This window comes from Carex rostrata, chromosome 18 (genome assembly GCF_964058835.1).
Source record: "Carex rostrata chromosome 18, lpCarRost1.2, whole genome shotgun sequence".
NCBI lineage: Eukaryota > Viridiplantae > Streptophyta > Magnoliopsida > Poales > Cyperaceae > Carex > Carex rostrata.
Genome location: NC_135935.1, coordinates 5,825,781 through 5,841,912, shown reverse-complemented (window position 1 = coordinate 5,841,912; position 16,132 = coordinate 5,825,781). Strand labels below are relative to the sequence as shown.

The window sequence follows — 16,132 nt, the reverse complement described above, 5'->3', positions numbered from 1 at the left end:
TAAAAAGGAATGCAACACAGGGACTTCCCAGGAGGTCACCCATCCTAGTACTACTCCTGCCCAAGCACGCTTAACTGCGGAGTTCCGATGGGATCCGGTGCTTTAGTGCTGGTATGATCGCATCCGTTATAGAATGACTCAAACCTCTACTTAAACGCAAATAACGACTATTTTAATTTAAAAACCGATTTAATTTCATCAAAAATTATCTAACTAATTTAATTTAATTTAATTTAATTTACAAGTTAAAATTCCATAATTCGATAAAACTCCGAGACAACCGCCTCGTGCGCTCATATACAGAATTACGCCATTTGCGGGTGCGACGCGCGGCAACAAAAAATAAAATAAAATAAAATAAAAAGGAATGCAACACAGGGACTTCCCAGGAGGTCACCCATCCTAGTACTACTCCTGCCCAAGCACGCTTAACTGCGGAGTTCCGATGGGATCCGGTGCTTTAGTGCTGGTATGATCGCATCCGTTATAGAATGACTCAAACCTCTACTTAAACGCAAATAACGACTATTTTAATTTAAAAAACGATTTAATTTCATCAAAAATTATCTAACTAATTTAATTTAATTTAATTTAATTTAATTTACAAGTTAAAATTCCATAATTCGATAAAACTCCGAGACAACCGCCTCGTGCGCTCATATACAGAATTACGCCATTTGCGGGTGCGACGCGCGGCAACAAAAAATAAAATAAAATAAAATAAAAAGGAATGCAACACAGGGACTTCCCAGGAGGTCACCCATCCTAGTACTACTCCTGCCCAAGCACGCTTAACTGCGGAGTTCCGATGGGATCCGGTGCTTTAGTGCTGGTATGATCGCATCCGTTATAGAATGACTCAAACCTCTACTTAAACGCAAATAACGACTATTTTAATTTAAAAACCGATTTAATTTCATCAAAAATTATCTAACTAATTTAATTTAATTTAATTTAATTTACAAGTTAAAATTCCATAATTCGATAAAACTCCGAGACAACCGCCTCGTGCGCTCATATACAGAATTACGCCATTTGCGGGTGCGACGCGCGGCAACAAAAAATAAAATAAAATAAAATAAAAAGGAATGCAACACAGGGACTTCCCAGGAGGTCACCCATCCTAGTACTACTCCTGCCCAAGCACGCTTAACTGCGGAGTTCCGATGGGATCCGGTGCTTTAGTGCTGGTATGATCGCATCCGTTATAGAATGACTCAAACCTCTACTTAAACGCAAATAACGACTATTTTAATTTAAAAACCGATTTAATTTCATCAAAAATTATCTAACTAATTTAATTTAATTTAATTTAATTTACAAGTTAAAATTCCATAATTCGATAAAACTCCGAGACAACCGCCTCGTGCGCTCATATACAGAATTACGCCATTTGCGGGTGCGACGCGCGGCAACAAAAAATAAAATAAAATAAAATAAAAAGGAATGCAACACAGGGACTTCCCAGGAGGTCACCCATCCTAGTACTACTCCTGCCCAAGCACGCTTAACTGCGGAGTTCCGATGGGATCCGGTGCTTTAGTGCTGGTATGATCGCATCCGTTATAGAATGACTCAAACCTCTACTTAAACGCAAATAACGACTATTTTAATTTAAAAAACGATTTAATTTCATCAAAAATTATCTAACTAATTTAATTTAATTTAATTTAATTTAATTTACAAGTTAAAATTCCATAATTCGATAAAACTCCGAGACAACCGCCTCGTGCGCTCATATACAGAATTACGCCATTTGCGGGTGCGACGCGCGGCAACAAAAAATAAAATAAAATAAAATAAAAAGGAATGCAACACAGGGACTTCCCAGGAGGTCACCCATCCTAGTACTACTCCTGCCCAAGCACGCTTAACTGCGGAGTTCCGATGGGATCCGGTGCTTTAGTGCTGGTATGATCGCATCCGTTATAGAATGACTCAAACCTCTACTTAAACGCAAATAACGACTATTTTAATTTAAAAACCGATTTAATTTCATCAAAAATTATCTAACTAATTTAATTTAATTTAATTTAATTTACAAGTTAAAATTCCATAATTCGATAAAACTCCGAGACAACCGCCTCGTGCGCTCATATACAGAATTACGCCATTTGCGGGTGCGACGCGCGGCAACAAAAAATAAAATAAAATAAAATAAAAAGGAATGCAACACAGGGACTTCCCAGGAGGTCACCCTTCCTAGTACTACTCCTGCCCAAGCACGCTTAACTGCGGAGTTCCGATGGGATCCGGTGCTTTAGTGCTGGTATGATCGCATCCGTTATAGAATGACTCAAACCTCTACTTAAACGCAAATAACGACTATTTTAATTTAAAAACCGATTTAATTTCATCAAAAATTATCTAACTAATTTAATTTAATTTAATTTAATTTACAAGTTAAAATTCCATAATTCGATAAAACTCCGAGACAACCGCCTCGTGCGCTCATATACAGAATTACGCCATTTGCGGGTGCGACGCGCGGCAACAAAAAATAAAATAAAATAAAATAAAAAGGAATGCAACACAGGGACTTCCCAGGAGGTCACCCATCCTAGTACTACTCCTGCCCAAGCACGCTTAACTGCGGAGTTCCGATGGGATCCGGTGCTTTAGTGCTGGTATGATCGCATCCGTTATAGAATGACTCAAACCTCTACTTAAACGCAAATAACGACTATTTTAATTTAAAAACCGATTTAATTTCATCAAAAATTATCTAACTAATTTAATTTAATTTAATTTAATTTACAAGTTAAAATTCCATAATTCGATAAAACTCCGAGACAACCGCCTCGTGCGCTCATATACAGAATTACGCCATTTGCGGGTGCGACGCGCGGCAACAAAAAATAAAATAAAATAAAATAAAAAGGAATGCAACACAGGGACTTCCCAGGAGGTCACCCATCCTAGTACTACTCCTGCCCAAGCACGCTTAACTGCGGAGTTCCGATGGGATCCGGTGCTTTAGTGCTGGTATGATCGCATCCGTTATAGAATGACTCAAACCTCTACTTAAACGCAAATAACGACTATTTTAATTTAAAAACCGATTTAATTTCATCAAAAATTATCTAACTAATTTAATTTAATTTAATTTAATTTACAAGTTAAAATTCCATAATTCGATAAAACTCCGAGACAACCGCCTCGTGCGCTCATATACAGAATTACGCCATTTGCGGGTGCGACGCGCGGCAACAAAAAATAAAATAAAATAAAATAAAAAGGAATGCAACACAGGGACTTCCCAGGAGGTCACCCATCCTAGTACTACTCCTGCCCAAGCACGCTTAACTGCGGAGTTCCGATGGGATCCGGTGCTTTAGTGCTGGTATGATCGCATCCGTTATAGAATGACTCAAACCTCTACTTAAACGCAAATAACGACTATTTTAATTTAAAAACCGATTTAATTTCATCAAAAATTATCTAACTAATTTAATTTAATTTAATTTAATTTACAAGTTAAAATTCCATAATTCGATAAAACTCCGAGACAACCGCCTCGTGCGCTCATATACAGAATTACGCCATTTGCGGGTGCGACGCGCGGCAACAAAAAATAAAATAAAATAAAATAAAAAGGAATGCAACACAGGGACTTCCCAGGAGGTCACCCATCCTAGTACTACTCCTGCCCAAGCACGCTTAACTGCGGAGTTCCGATGGGATCCGGTGCTTTAGTGCTGGTATGATCGCATCCGTTATAGAATGACTCAAACCTCTACTTAAACGCAAATAACGACTATTTTAATTTAAAAACCGATTTAATTTCATCAAAAATTATCTAACTAATTTAATTTAATTTAATTTAATTTACAAGTTAAAATTCCATAATTCGATAAAACTCCGAGACAACCGCCTCGTGCGCTCATATACAGAATTACGCCATTTGCGGGTGCGACGCGCGGCAACAAAAAATAAAATAAAATAAAATAAAAAGGAATGCAACACAGGGACTTCCCAGGAGGTCACCCATCCTAGTACTACTCCTGCCCAAGCACGCTTAACTGCGGAGTTCCGATGGGATCCGGTGCTTTAGTGCTGGTATGATCGCATCCGTTATAGAATGACTCAAACCTCTACTTAAACGCAAATAACGACTATTTTAATTTAAAAACCGATTTAATTTCATCAAAAATTATCTAACTAATTTAATTTAATTTAATTTAATTTACAAGTTAAAATTCCATAATTCGATAAAACTCCGAGACAACCGCCTCGTGCGCTCATATACAGAATTACGCCATTTGCGGGTGCGACGCGCGGCAACAAAAAATAAAATAAAATAAAATAAAAAGGAATGCAACACAGGGACTTCCCAGGAGGTCACCCATCCTAGTACTACTCCTGCCCAAGCACGCTTAACTGCGGAGTTCCGATGGGATCCGGTGCTTTAGTGCTGGTATGATCGCATCCGTTATAGAATGACTCAAACCTCTACTTAAACGCAAATAACGACTATTTTAATTTAAAAACCGATTTAATTTCATCAAAAATTATCTAACTAATTTAATTTAATTTAATTTAATTTACAAGTTAAAATTCCATAATTCGATAAAACTCCGAGACAACCGCCTCGTGCGCTCATATACAGAATTACGCCATTTGCGGGTGCGACGCGCGGCAACAAAAAATAAAATAAAATAAAATAAAAAGGAATGCAACACAGGGACTTCCCAGGAGGTCACCCTTCCTAGTACTACTCCTGCCCAAGCACGCTTAACTGCGGAGTTCCGATGGGATCCGGTGCTTTAGTGCTGGTATGATCGCATCCGTTATAGAATGACTCAAACCTCTACTTAAACGCAAATAACGACTATTTTAATTTAAAAACCGATTTAATTTCGTCAAAAATTATCTAACTAATTTAATTTAATTTAATTTAATTTACAAGTTAAAATTCCATAATTCGATAAAACTCCGAGACAACCGCCTCGTGCGCTCATATACAGAATTACGCCATTTGCGGGTGCGACGCGCGGCAACAAAAAATAAAATAAAATAAAATAAAAAGGAATGCAACACAGGGACTTCCCAGGAGGTTTACCCATCCTAGTACTACTCCTGCCCAAGCACGCTTAACTGCGGAGTTCCGATGGGATCCGGTGCTTTAGTGCTGGTATGATCGCATCCGTTATAGAATGACTCAAACCTCTACTTAAACGCAAATAACGACTATTTTAATTTAAAAACCGATTTAATTTCATCAAAAATTATCTAACTAATTTAATTTAATTTAATTTAATTTAATTTACAAGTTAAAATTCCATAATTCGATAAAACTCCGAGACAACCGCCTCGTGCGCTCATATACAGAATTACGCCATTTGCGGGTGCGACGCGCGGCAACAAAAAATAAAATAAAATAAAATAAAAAGGAATGCAACACAGGGACTTCCCAGGAGGTCACCCTTCCTAGTACTACTCCTGCCCAAGCACGCTTAACTGCGGAGTTCCGATGGGATCCGGTGCTTTAGTGCTGGTATGATCGCATCCGTTATAGAATGACTCAAACCTCTACTTAAACGCAAATAACGACTATTTTAATTTAAAAACCGATTTAATTTCATCAAAAATTATCTAACTAATTTAATTTAATTTAATTTAATTTACAAGTTAAAATTCCATAATTCGATAAAACTCCGAGACAACCGCCTCGTGCGCTCATATACAGAATTACGCCATTTGCGGGTGCGACGCGCGGCAACAAAAAATAAAATAAAATAAAATAAAAAGGAATGCAACACAGGGACTTCCCAGGAGGTCACCCTTCCTAGTACTACTCCTGCCCAAGCACGCTTAACTGCGGAGTTCCGATGGGATCCGGTGCTTTAGTGCTGGTATGATCGCATCCGTTATAGAATGACTCAAACCTCTACTTAAACGCAAATAACGACTATTTTAATTTAAAAACCGATTTAATTTCATCAAAAATTATCTAACTAATTTAATTTAATTTAATTTAATTTACAAGTTAAAATTCCATAATTCGATAAAACTCCGAGACAACCGCCTCGTGCGCTCATATACAGAATTACGCCATTTGCGGGTGCGACGCGCGGCAACAAAAAATAAAATAAAATAAAATAAAAAGGAATGCAACACAGGGACTTCCCAGGAGGTCACCCATCCTAGTACTACTCCTGCCCAAGCACGCTTAACTGCGGAGTTCCGATGGGATCCGGTGCTTTAGTGCTGGTATGATCGCATCCGTTATAGAATGACTCAAACCTCTACTTAAACGCAAATAACGACTATTTTAATTTAAAAACCGATTTAATTTCATCAAAAATTATCTAACTAATTTAATTTAATTTAATTTAATTTACAAGTTAAAATTCCATAATTCGATAAAACTCCGAGACAACCGCCTCGTGCGCTCATATACAGAATTACGCCATTTGCGGGTGCGACGCGCGGCAACAAAAAATAAAATAAAATAAAATAAAAAGGAATGCAACACAGGGACTTCCCAGGAGGTCACCCATCCTAGTACTACTCCTGCCCAAGCACGCTTAACTGCGGAGTTCCGATGGGATCCGGTGCTTTAGTGCTGGTATGATCGCATCCGTTATAGAATGACTCAAACCTCTACTTAAACGCAAATAACGACTATTTTAATTTAAAAACCGATTTAATTTCATCAAAAATTATCTAACTAATTTAATTTAATTTAATTTAATTTACAAGTTAAAATTCCATAATTCGATAAAACTCCGAGACAACCGCCTCGTGCGCTCATATACAGAATTACGCCATTTGCGGGTGCGACGCGCGGCAACAAAAAATAAAATAAAATAAAATAAAAAGGAATGCAACACAGGGACTTCCCAGGAGGTCACCCATCCTAGTACTACTCCTGCCCAAGCACGCTTAACTGCGGAGTTCCGATGGGATCCGGTGCTTTAGTGCTGGTATGATCGCATCCGTTATAGAATGACTCAAACCTCTACTTAAACGCAAATAACGACTATTTTAATTTAAAAACCGATTTAATTTCATCAAAAATTATCTAACTAATTTAATTTAATTTAATTTAATTTACAAGTTAAAATTCCATAATTCGATAAAACTCCGAGACAACCGCCTCGTGCGCTCATATACAGAATTACGCCATTTGCGGGTGCGACGCGCGGCAACAAAAAATAAAATAAAATAAAATAAAAAGGAATGCAACACAGGGACTTCCCAGGAGGTCACCCTTCCTAGTACTACTCCTGCCCAAGCACGCTTAACTGCGGAGTTCCGATGGGATCCGGTGCTTTAGTGCTGGTATGATCGCATCCGTTATAGAATGACTCAAACCTCTACTTAAACGCAAATAACGACTATTTTAATTTAAAAACCGATTTAATTTCATCAAAAATTATCTAACTAATTTAATTTAATTTAATTTAATTTACAAGTTAAAATTCCATAATTCGATAAAACTCCGAGACAACCGCCTCGTGCGCTCATATACAGAATTACGCCATTTGCGGGTGCGACGCGCGGCAACAAAAAATAAAATAAAATAAAATAAAAAGGAATGCAACACAGGGACTTCCCAGGAGGTCACCCATCCTAGTACTACTCCTGCCCAAGCACGCTTAACTGCGGAGTTCCGATGGGATCCGGTGCTTTAGTGCTGGTATGATCGCATCCGTTATAGAATGACTCAAACCTCTACTTAAACGCAAATAACGACTATTTTAATTTAAAAACCGATTTAATTTCATCAAAAATTATCTAACTAATTTAATTTAATTTAATTTAATTTACAAGTTAAAATTCCATAATTCGATAAAACTCCGAGACAACCGCCTCGTGCGCTCATATACAGAATTACGCCATTTGCGGGTGCGACGCGCGGCAACAAAAAATAAAATAAAATAAAATAAAAAGGAATGCAACACAGGGACTTCCCAGGAGGTCACCCATCCTAGTACTACTCCTGCCCAAGCACGCTTAACTGCGGAGTTCCGATGGGATCCGGTGCTTTAGTGCTGGTATGATCGCATCCGTTATAGAATGACTCAAACCTCTACTTAAACGCAAATAACGACTATTTTAATTTAAAAACCGATTTAATTTCATCAAAAATTATCTAACTAATTTAATTTAATTTAATTTAATTTACAAGTTAAAATTCCATAATTCGATAAAACTCCGAGACAACCGCCTCGTGCGCTCATATACAGAATTACGCCATTTGCGGGTGCGACGCGCGGCAACAAAAAATAAAATAAAATAAAATAAAAAGGAATGCAACACAGGGACTTCCCAGGAGGTCACCCATCCTAGTACTACTCCTGCCCAAGCACGCTTAACTGCGGAGTTCCGATGGGATCCGGTGCTTTAGTGCTGGTATGATCGCATCCGTTATAGAATGACTCAAACCTCTACTTAAACGCAAATAACGACTATTTTAATTTAAAAACCGATTTAATTTCATCAAAAATTATCTAACTAATTTAATTTAATTTAATTTAATTTACAAGTTAAAATTCCATAATTCGATAAAACTCCGAGACAACCGCCTCGTGCGCTCATATACAGAATTACGCCATTTGCGGGTGCGACGCGCGGCAACAAAAAATAAAATAAAATAAAATAAAAAGGAATGCAACACAGGGACTTCCCAGGAGGTCACCCTTCCTAGTACTACTCCTGCCCAAGCACGCTTAACTGCGGAGTTCCGATGGGATCCGGTGCTTTAGTGCTGGTATGATCGCATCCGTTATAGAATGACTCAAACCTCTACTTAAACGCAAATAACGACTATTTTAATTTAAAAACCGATTTAATTTCATCAAAAATTATCTAACTAATTTAATTTAATTTAATTTAATTTACAAGTTAAAATTCCATAATTCGATAAAACTCCGAGACAACCGCCTCGTGCGCTCATATACAGAATTACGCCATTTGCGGGTGCGACGCGCGGCAACAAAAAATAAAATAAAATAAAATAAAAAGGAATGCAACACAGGGACTTCCCAGGAGGTCACCCATCCTAGTACTACTCCTGCCCAAGCACGCTTAACTGCGGAGTTCCGATGGGATCCGGTGCTTTAGTGCTGGTATGATCGCATCCGTTATAGAATGACTCAAACCTCTACTTAAACGCAAATAACGACTATTTTAATTTAAAAACCGATTTAATTTCATCAAAAATTATCTAACTAATTTAATTTAATTTAATTTAATTTACAAGTTAAAATTCCATAATTCGATAAAACTCCGAGACAACCGCCTCGTGCGCTCATATACAGAATTACGCCATTTGCGGGTGCGACGCGCGGCAACAAAAAATAAAATAAAATAAAATAAAAAGGAATGCAACACAGGGACTTCCCAGGAGGTCACCCATCCTAGTACTACTCCTGCCCAAGCACGCTTAACTGCGGAGTTCCGATGGGATCCGGTGCTTTAGTGCTGGTATGATCGCATCCGTTATAGAATGACTCAAACCTCTACTTAAACACAAATAACGACTAATTTTCAATCGGTCTTAAAATGACGCTCGAGTGTCCGATTTTAGCAAACAACCACTTTTCGGAAAGCTTGCGAGAAGATGCATGTGTCGGAGACGCTATGCGGTTTTGCGATATTCAGAATTGCCAAAAAATAATGGGAAGATTCTCAAAACTCGAGTTGAAGTTTTCGATTAATTTTTTCATTTCTATTTTTATCTAAGTGACTTAGTAAATTGTTTATTTAGATTAAAGATGACGCAAATTAGTTGTTGCTCGTCATGGTATACTTTTGGAGAACGAGTTTCTTGCAAAAGGAAGTAGTGGGAGTAATGTAATACTTGAAGAAAATCAAGATGCATCACACAATACAATATCTGAACTAGATTAGATTAACCCACCTCTTGATTTTTTTTGGCTGATGAGCATCTGGAAGTACCAAGTCCACATGTAGCTATGGATGAGGTTCTAGTCCCGAGCTCAAGTACTTCGAAGCAAGTTGAAGTAGAACTGGATCCGCAGATAGTTGTGGATCAAGTTCGACAGCCTGAAGAACAAGTGCTACGTAGGTCAACGAGAACAGTCCATACACCCGAGAGGTACTTGGGACTGCACGAGGTCTCAGTTTTTGACACTAAAGATCCTCTGACCTATGCGGAAGCAATGGATAGGCCTGACTCTGATAAATGGCTGGAGGCCATGAGATCCGAAATATAGTCCATGTATGACAACACGGTCTGGAACCTAGTTGTACCACTTCATGGGTGAAACCCATAGCTAACAAGTGGGTTTTCAAAAGGAAAACAGACATGGATGACAATATGACTATTTACAAAGCACGGCTAGTAGCGAAAAGGTTTCAAACAAATTCTGGGAATTGATGAAACTTTTTCACCCGTGGCTATGTTTAAGTCAATTCGGATACTCCTAGCAATTGCCGCATTTCATGATGATGAAATATGGCAAATGGATGTCAAAACCGCCTTCTTAAAAGGAAATTTAAGAAGAGGATGTGTATATGACACAGCCTACGGGTTTTGAAGATCCAGAGAATGCTGGGAAGGTATGCAAGCTTCTTGAATCCATTTATGGATTGAAGCATGCATCACGGAGTTGGAATCTTCGATTTGGCAAAGAAGTCAAAAAGCTTGACTTCGTCAGATGCAAAGAAGAATCTTATGTGTACAGAAAAACTAGTGGGAGTGCCATCGCCTTTCTTAATCTTATATGTAGATGACATACTCTTAATAGGAAACGATATTCCTCTATTGCAATTAGCCAAGTCTTCATTAAAGAAAAGTTTTCTCGATGAAGGACTTGGGCGAGGATGTCTATATACTAGGCATAAAGATCTACCGAGATAGATCAAAGAGACTTATAGGATTAAGTCAAAGCACATACATTGACAAATTGCTGAATCGGTTCAGCATGCAGGATTCTAAGAAAAGATTCCTGCCAATGAATCATGGTACACAGCTTAGCAAGACTCAGTGTCTTTCGACAACTGATGAGTAGAGTACCATACGCTTCGGCTATTGGCTCTATCATATACGCCATGTTGTGCACTCACCCTGATGTCTCGTACGCTTTGAGTGTGACGAGTAGATATCAGGCTAATCCAGGCATAAAGCACTGGAATGCAGTAAAGAATACCCTTAAGTTCTTGAGGAGAACTAAGGATATGTTTCTCGTCTACAATGTTATCACCTAATACGAGAGATCGTAAACATAATAAGATGTTTATAATTAATTATAAAAGATATAATTAATATAAAGGTGATGTAAAGGTTTGCAAAAATTGACACAATCAGTAACACAGCTGATCCACTCACAAAATCTCTTCCTCAAGCCAAGCACGAGATGCTTAATGCTTCTATGAGTCTGGAACACATAGAAGATTGGCTGTGTGATTTTCTCAGGATCTGCGAGATCTTAGAGAATATAGAGTTTTGTATATAAGTAGGGCCTACGATGATTGGCTCCTTGCTTAAGTGGGAGATTGTTAGCTTGTAATAATCTAGAAGTCAATAATACGATAATTTTGATTATATAAAGCTTTGTTCATGAATTGGATGATTAATATCATTTTGTTGCCTTGAGTATTATTGCATTTATGGATCATTTCGAGTTCATGACTGAAATTGTGAAACTCCATAATATAGATGATATATACTCTTAAAAGGTCACTGACCAAGGTAATTAGCAGGAACACTAATTACCGCTGTAAGGTTAGTATGTGGATTAAATGATGATCAAGTTTTACAGACCATAGACAAGGAGTTGTCATTTTAATCACATAGATATATGTTCCAGGAACATGATATTTGACAGACCCCGAATGAAACATTAAATAGAATTGTGTTCGTGCCATTTATGTTTTCATTCAGTGTCACGTTCTACAGTATGAGGTATTTATCGTTCCCACTGAAAAATATGTATGTGTGATTGTTATCCACCGTTGTCCGTAAAAAGCAGTCATAACGGTAGCTTTTCCATATGTATAGCTTAGCTGAGGAAGTGATAGTTTACCAAGAATACTATTTGTCCCTCGTATCTCTATACGAGCTATAACATCACTGGGCCCCTTGGTAGAGTTAGATTATTTGCATGCGGTATAATTACAAATAGTGTTTCGGTTTCTCTCCCAAATACGTATCGTTTCGTGCAGAATCGAATCGGTATTTTCTCTCTTTCTCGGTTTCTCTCCCAAATACGTATCGTTTCGTGCAGAATCGAATCGGTATTTTCTCTCTTTCTCGGTTTCTCTCCCAAATAGTGTTTCGATTGAGAAAAGAAAGTTATATGTAGTTGACGTATAATCTTGCGGGTTGTTGTGGAGTATATTTACGGGATCGATGAATAGTGTTTTACCGAATTTCGCGGTATGTCAGTTTTGCATATTGATTAAACTGAGCAACCGAAAATTCGTGTTTACGGGTTTTCGTCTTTTTCTCATGAATAGTGTTTTTGCATAATTCCGCGGTTTACGGTATTTCTGGCAGAAGAAATAAACCGCTCTCTGGTTAGTCCTGGTGGATAACCGATAGAGGTATCACACGTGTGATACTCCGAGTCGATTCCTTCCTTCGTGAGGCTCTACTCGCTCGGTCTGCATTCCAACTGTGATTTGGAAACAAGGTATAAATATGTTATATTAATTTATTTAATTGGTAAGTAGATTAAAGTTTTAGAAATCAATCATGGAGTAGATCTGTAAAAGGATTAAATTGGGTTTTGATGCCAAAGGAATACTGAAGGTGGACCGCCTTGGAAAGTTTCCTGACATACTCCGTTTAATCCTGAGCTTAAGTTGGCTGTAGAAATTTTTGTTCTACGGTCATTCCGCAGCTTAAGCCTAAACGGGTTTTGGTTACAGCACCGTAAACCCCAACATTTTATCCATAATCAAATCATAAGAGAACGATCAAAATGACAACCATACGAGCATACAAATCAACCATATCATAACAATTCGGTTTTTAAATTGATTGGGTTATGCACATAATTCACATCATTCCAATTATGCCACAATCAAACATACAACATGACAATCAAAAAAGAGAATTTAATTTCTGAAAATGAAACATCAAACAAGTCCAAGAACCCTGCACCTGATTATGAAAAGCGTATCGCGCACCTATGGTTCGGATGTCTCGAAAGATCCCGCAACCTCTTGCTCAACTGAGCCTACACCTGTATCAACATAAATAATTGATTTAATCTTTGTTTAATTTCTTCCTTTCTTTTTAGTTTATTTTTATTTTTATTTTTATTTCATAGGACTAAAGGCCTAAATCAAAATGAGATCATTCCTATTTTTGTTTGTTTGTTTTATTCACGGCTAGAAATCAAGTTCAAGGTCTAAGTCCTATTAACTTTTAGATCTAATGATAATTCATGCTTAAAATTGATCACATAAACTTGAAGAAATATTTTATTTAATCCAATTAGTAGTCCAAAATTATTACTAAAATTTTCTACATCTTAAAACTATTATTTTCATAAAATTTCTATTAGAAAAGACTTACTATACAAGTTTTTACATCCTGTCACAAAAGGGTCCCTATCCAGAGACTACTTTCTAAACAATTTTATTTTTTGTCACCAATCAGTCCCTAAACCTTGTCAGACCCGAATTTTTACACTACAAACCCTGTCATTTACCAGAATTGACCTAGAGCTGTTCAGAATATTGAAAATTTACAGAACATACCCTGGAATGTTGCCGAATAACACAGAACTATGCATAATGCTGAAAAATTACAGAAATGACTTTGGCAACTCAGAACGGCATACCAGTATACCAGAAAATGTCAAAACAGAATATTGTTGAACTGGAAATCAATACTAGCACAGAGACGAGGGTAAATTTTGGTTATTCAAAGTTGTATAAATAGGTTAATCAACCTTTCAAGGGTAGTCATGACTAATTCAGAATTTTAGAAGGAAAACCAAGCAATTGTTGACAAGTCATTCAAGCAAAGGAAATTTAATTAATCAATGACATACATAAGTTGAGATAAGAGGTCATCAAAACTGATTCAATCCATTCAAAATTTCAATAAGCAAACTTAATTTAACACGAGAGTTTCAACCGATCAAAACACTCAAGCCTTAGTAGAAAATATAAAATTTGCAAGGTCGGTTTGAATCAAGCACAACAACACTAATTAACTTCATAAAGTCAAGAACATTGCATTAATCGACAATGTCACATAAAAAAAAATCAGATTCGAGCATGAGTGACATTTTGCCTAAAGCAAGCAATCCACAGTTCAAACACAGGAAGGGGGCTCAACCCACAATTCAAAAGTAATTCAACACCGAGCAAGAAACAACATGGTCAAGATGGTTTACTCAAAACTTATACAAATATTTCAGATTTGGGCAAAACCCTAAACAATGGAGAAAAATTTCAGATTTTGAAAGAGAGAAAAACTTACCGATTAACACCTCCATTTGTTGGATTTGTTAATCGGATTAATCACAACTCTTCTCTAATTTTCAGATTAGAACCAAACCGTAGATAGAAAATCCAAATTAAGATGAAATTGAGAGAGGAATTACCAAATTAACAACATAGAAGGTTAATGGAGGTAGATTACTCACAATTTATACACAAATTTCGGGTTTGATCAAAATCCTAGAAAATAAAGATGAATTTTGGATTTGAGAAAAGAGGAGGGAAAATGAAATACCAATTTAAGAAATAGATGGTTACGAGAGAGAGAATCAACAATTTCCAACTTCCTTCTTCGATTTCTCAAGGATTTTCATGGGAGAAGAGGGCTCTCTCTCTCCCTTTTTCTTTCTTTTGGCGGACCAAGCAAGAGGAGGGGGGACAGACACACACAGAGGAGGGATGGAGGCAGGGGCGGAACATAGTGTAACCTAGAGGGTGCTAAGCCACCCCTATCATTTCAAAATTATCTTACTAAGTATATAGAAGTTCAATTAAATTTTACTTTTCATACATAATAGCCCCTCCTATACAATATCACAAATTTATAAGGTCTTGAATCATAAATTTTTTAAAAGCAAACTTCTGACAGCCTTTTTCATTTCCATATGGACTCTTCGGTTTCCATATCATTTCTATTATAGAAAGAGAAACTTTTTTATTTTGGAAATATGTCAAACGTATAGAAGAAAATAAATAAAAAAGGAAGTGTCTAATGAAGGAAATCAGATTTCAGCGGAGTAATATATCCAGTTCATTCAAACAAAAGCAACAAATTAATCTATCTTCAGAAAACAATAAGTGTTAAATTAACATAAAACAAATAGTGAAATATGTCAAACCTTTTGCTTTTGAATTAAAGAAAGGAAAACTTTTTGCCTTTACATTTCTATTATATATATTTATGAAATCAAATAGTGAAATAATTTATTATCTTGTGTTATATAAATTCCATGTTCAATTAAAATTTTCTTAATATGATGTTTAGCCCCTCCTATAGTCAAATTCTAGTTCCGCCCCTGGACGGAGGGAAAGAGAGGAGAGTTGAGATATTTTGGAAATTTTCTAAATTAGACCCTCCAAATTTTGGATATTAATAAAAGAAACTTTTATACCTATAATCATGCATAAAAGATTGTAACTTCGCTACTAGATTTCTGACTTTTTCCAAGAGTCTGAAAAGCTATTTCCAAGAGTATGAAGGGCCATTGGAATTAAAATGGGCTTTCTGACACAGTTCTGACACAGTTCTGACACTGTAAACCGTTTCCAAAGGCAAGCCCTTGGAAAAAGTAGCGCATGGAAATACTTCATGTGTACCCATGGAAATGTATCATTTACACCCTTGAAAAAAGTTTGGCATGACCTGCGACCCACCAAAACAGATCAAATATTATATTATATTGAAGGCTCATGGAAATACTAGGGCAAATGCTCATGGAAATGTTTTTTTTGATAAAATTTATATTATTTTATGGCTGAACATATTATTTCCAAGGGCTAAGCTCTTGGAAATATTTTGCTTAGTCTATTTATATTATTTTATTGGGAATGTTCATGAAAATACTTCAGAAAATGTCATTGGAAATGTTTTATTGATTCAGTTTATATTATTTTATAGTTGGTCATATTATTTCCAAGCGTTACCCCTTGGAAATGTTTTGGTAAGTCTGTTTTTATTATTTTATTGTGAATGTTCATG

At 36.7% G+C, this 16,132-nt stretch overlaps 27 non-coding genes across 27 annotated transcripts; all 27 read right to left on the bottom strand.

Annotated features, from left to right (window-relative positions):
• Positions 1–6: 6 nt before the first annotated feature.
• LOC144570930 (5S ribosomal RNA) lies at positions 7–125 on the bottom strand. Its single transcript, XR_013517152.1, has one exon. It is a non-coding gene; the product is annotated as a 5S ribosomal RNA (ribosomal RNA).
• Positions 126–364: 239 nt separating this feature from the next.
• Positions 365–483, bottom strand: LOC144570929 (5S ribosomal RNA). The gene has a single exon (XR_013517151.1). It is a non-coding gene; the product is annotated as a 5S ribosomal RNA (ribosomal RNA).
• A 244-nt stretch (positions 484–727) lies between these two features.
• Positions 728–846, bottom strand: LOC144570928 (5S ribosomal RNA). The gene has a single exon (XR_013517150.1). It is a non-coding gene; the product is annotated as a 5S ribosomal RNA (ribosomal RNA).
• Positions 847–1,085: 239 nt separating this feature from the next.
• On the bottom strand, positions 1,086–1,204 carry LOC144570927 (5S ribosomal RNA). Its single transcript, XR_013517149.1, has one exon. It is a non-coding gene; the product is annotated as a 5S ribosomal RNA (ribosomal RNA).
• A 239-nt stretch (positions 1,205–1,443) lies between these two features.
• On the bottom strand, positions 1,444–1,562 carry LOC144570926 (5S ribosomal RNA). The gene has a single exon (XR_013517148.1). It is a non-coding gene; the product is annotated as a 5S ribosomal RNA (ribosomal RNA).
• A 244-nt stretch (positions 1,563–1,806) lies between these two features.
• On the bottom strand, positions 1,807–1,925 carry LOC144570925 (5S ribosomal RNA). The gene has a single exon (XR_013517147.1). It is a non-coding gene; the product is annotated as a 5S ribosomal RNA (ribosomal RNA).
• Positions 1,926–2,164: 239 nt separating this feature from the next.
• LOC144570547 (5S ribosomal RNA) lies at positions 2,165–2,283 on the bottom strand. Its single transcript, XR_013516809.1, has one exon. It is a non-coding gene; the product is annotated as a 5S ribosomal RNA (ribosomal RNA).
• A 239-nt stretch (positions 2,284–2,522) lies between these two features.
• LOC144570923 (5S ribosomal RNA) lies at positions 2,523–2,641 on the bottom strand. Its single transcript, XR_013517145.1, has one exon. It is a non-coding gene; the product is annotated as a 5S ribosomal RNA (ribosomal RNA).
• Positions 2,642–2,880: 239 nt separating this feature from the next.
• LOC144570922 (5S ribosomal RNA) lies at positions 2,881–2,999 on the bottom strand. The gene has a single exon (XR_013517144.1). It is a non-coding gene; the product is annotated as a 5S ribosomal RNA (ribosomal RNA).
• Positions 3,000–3,238: 239 nt separating this feature from the next.
• Positions 3,239–3,357, bottom strand: LOC144570921 (5S ribosomal RNA). The gene has a single exon (XR_013517143.1). It is a non-coding gene; the product is annotated as a 5S ribosomal RNA (ribosomal RNA).
• Positions 3,358–3,596: 239 nt separating this feature from the next.
• On the bottom strand, positions 3,597–3,715 carry LOC144570920 (5S ribosomal RNA). Its single transcript, XR_013517142.1, has one exon. It is a non-coding gene; the product is annotated as a 5S ribosomal RNA (ribosomal RNA).
• A 239-nt stretch (positions 3,716–3,954) lies between these two features.
• On the bottom strand, positions 3,955–4,073 carry LOC144570919 (5S ribosomal RNA). The gene has a single exon (XR_013517141.1). It is a non-coding gene; the product is annotated as a 5S ribosomal RNA (ribosomal RNA).
• Positions 4,074–4,312: 239 nt separating this feature from the next.
• On the bottom strand, positions 4,313–4,431 carry LOC144570918 (5S ribosomal RNA). Its single transcript, XR_013517140.1, has one exon. It is a non-coding gene; the product is annotated as a 5S ribosomal RNA (ribosomal RNA).
• A 239-nt stretch (positions 4,432–4,670) lies between these two features.
• Positions 4,671–4,789, bottom strand: LOC144570546 (5S ribosomal RNA). Its single transcript, XR_013516808.1, has one exon. It is a non-coding gene; the product is annotated as a 5S ribosomal RNA (ribosomal RNA).
• Positions 4,790–5,028: 239 nt separating this feature from the next.
• Positions 5,029–5,148, bottom strand: LOC144570756 (5S ribosomal RNA). The gene has a single exon (XR_013517010.1). It is a non-coding gene; the product is annotated as a 5S ribosomal RNA (ribosomal RNA).
• Positions 5,149–5,392: 244 nt separating this feature from the next.
• LOC144570544 (5S ribosomal RNA) lies at positions 5,393–5,511 on the bottom strand. Its single transcript, XR_013516806.1, has one exon. It is a non-coding gene; the product is annotated as a 5S ribosomal RNA (ribosomal RNA).
• Positions 5,512–5,750: 239 nt separating this feature from the next.
• LOC144570543 (5S ribosomal RNA) lies at positions 5,751–5,869 on the bottom strand. The gene has a single exon (XR_013516805.1). It is a non-coding gene; the product is annotated as a 5S ribosomal RNA (ribosomal RNA).
• A 239-nt stretch (positions 5,870–6,108) lies between these two features.
• On the bottom strand, positions 6,109–6,227 carry LOC144570916 (5S ribosomal RNA). Its single transcript, XR_013517139.1, has one exon. It is a non-coding gene; the product is annotated as a 5S ribosomal RNA (ribosomal RNA).
• A 239-nt stretch (positions 6,228–6,466) lies between these two features.
• On the bottom strand, positions 6,467–6,585 carry LOC144570915 (5S ribosomal RNA). The gene has a single exon (XR_013517138.1). It is a non-coding gene; the product is annotated as a 5S ribosomal RNA (ribosomal RNA).
• A 239-nt stretch (positions 6,586–6,824) lies between these two features.
• LOC144570914 (5S ribosomal RNA) lies at positions 6,825–6,943 on the bottom strand. Its single transcript, XR_013517137.1, has one exon. It is a non-coding gene; the product is annotated as a 5S ribosomal RNA (ribosomal RNA).
• A 239-nt stretch (positions 6,944–7,182) lies between these two features.
• Positions 7,183–7,301, bottom strand: LOC144570542 (5S ribosomal RNA). Its single transcript, XR_013516804.1, has one exon. It is a non-coding gene; the product is annotated as a 5S ribosomal RNA (ribosomal RNA).
• Positions 7,302–7,540: 239 nt separating this feature from the next.
• LOC144570913 (5S ribosomal RNA) lies at positions 7,541–7,659 on the bottom strand. The gene has a single exon (XR_013517136.1). It is a non-coding gene; the product is annotated as a 5S ribosomal RNA (ribosomal RNA).
• A 239-nt stretch (positions 7,660–7,898) lies between these two features.
• Positions 7,899–8,017, bottom strand: LOC144570911 (5S ribosomal RNA). The gene has a single exon (XR_013517134.1). It is a non-coding gene; the product is annotated as a 5S ribosomal RNA (ribosomal RNA).
• A 239-nt stretch (positions 8,018–8,256) lies between these two features.
• On the bottom strand, positions 8,257–8,375 carry LOC144570910 (5S ribosomal RNA). The gene has a single exon (XR_013517132.1). It is a non-coding gene; the product is annotated as a 5S ribosomal RNA (ribosomal RNA).
• Positions 8,376–8,614: 239 nt separating this feature from the next.
• On the bottom strand, positions 8,615–8,733 carry LOC144570541 (5S ribosomal RNA). The gene has a single exon (XR_013516803.1). It is a non-coding gene; the product is annotated as a 5S ribosomal RNA (ribosomal RNA).
• Positions 8,734–8,972: 239 nt separating this feature from the next.
• LOC144570909 (5S ribosomal RNA) lies at positions 8,973–9,091 on the bottom strand. Its single transcript, XR_013517131.1, has one exon. It is a non-coding gene; the product is annotated as a 5S ribosomal RNA (ribosomal RNA).
• Positions 9,092–9,330: 239 nt separating this feature from the next.
• LOC144570908 (5S ribosomal RNA) lies at positions 9,331–9,449 on the bottom strand. Its single transcript, XR_013517130.1, has one exon. It is a non-coding gene; the product is annotated as a 5S ribosomal RNA (ribosomal RNA).
• Between the last annotated feature and the right edge of the window lie 6,683 nt (positions 9,450–16,132).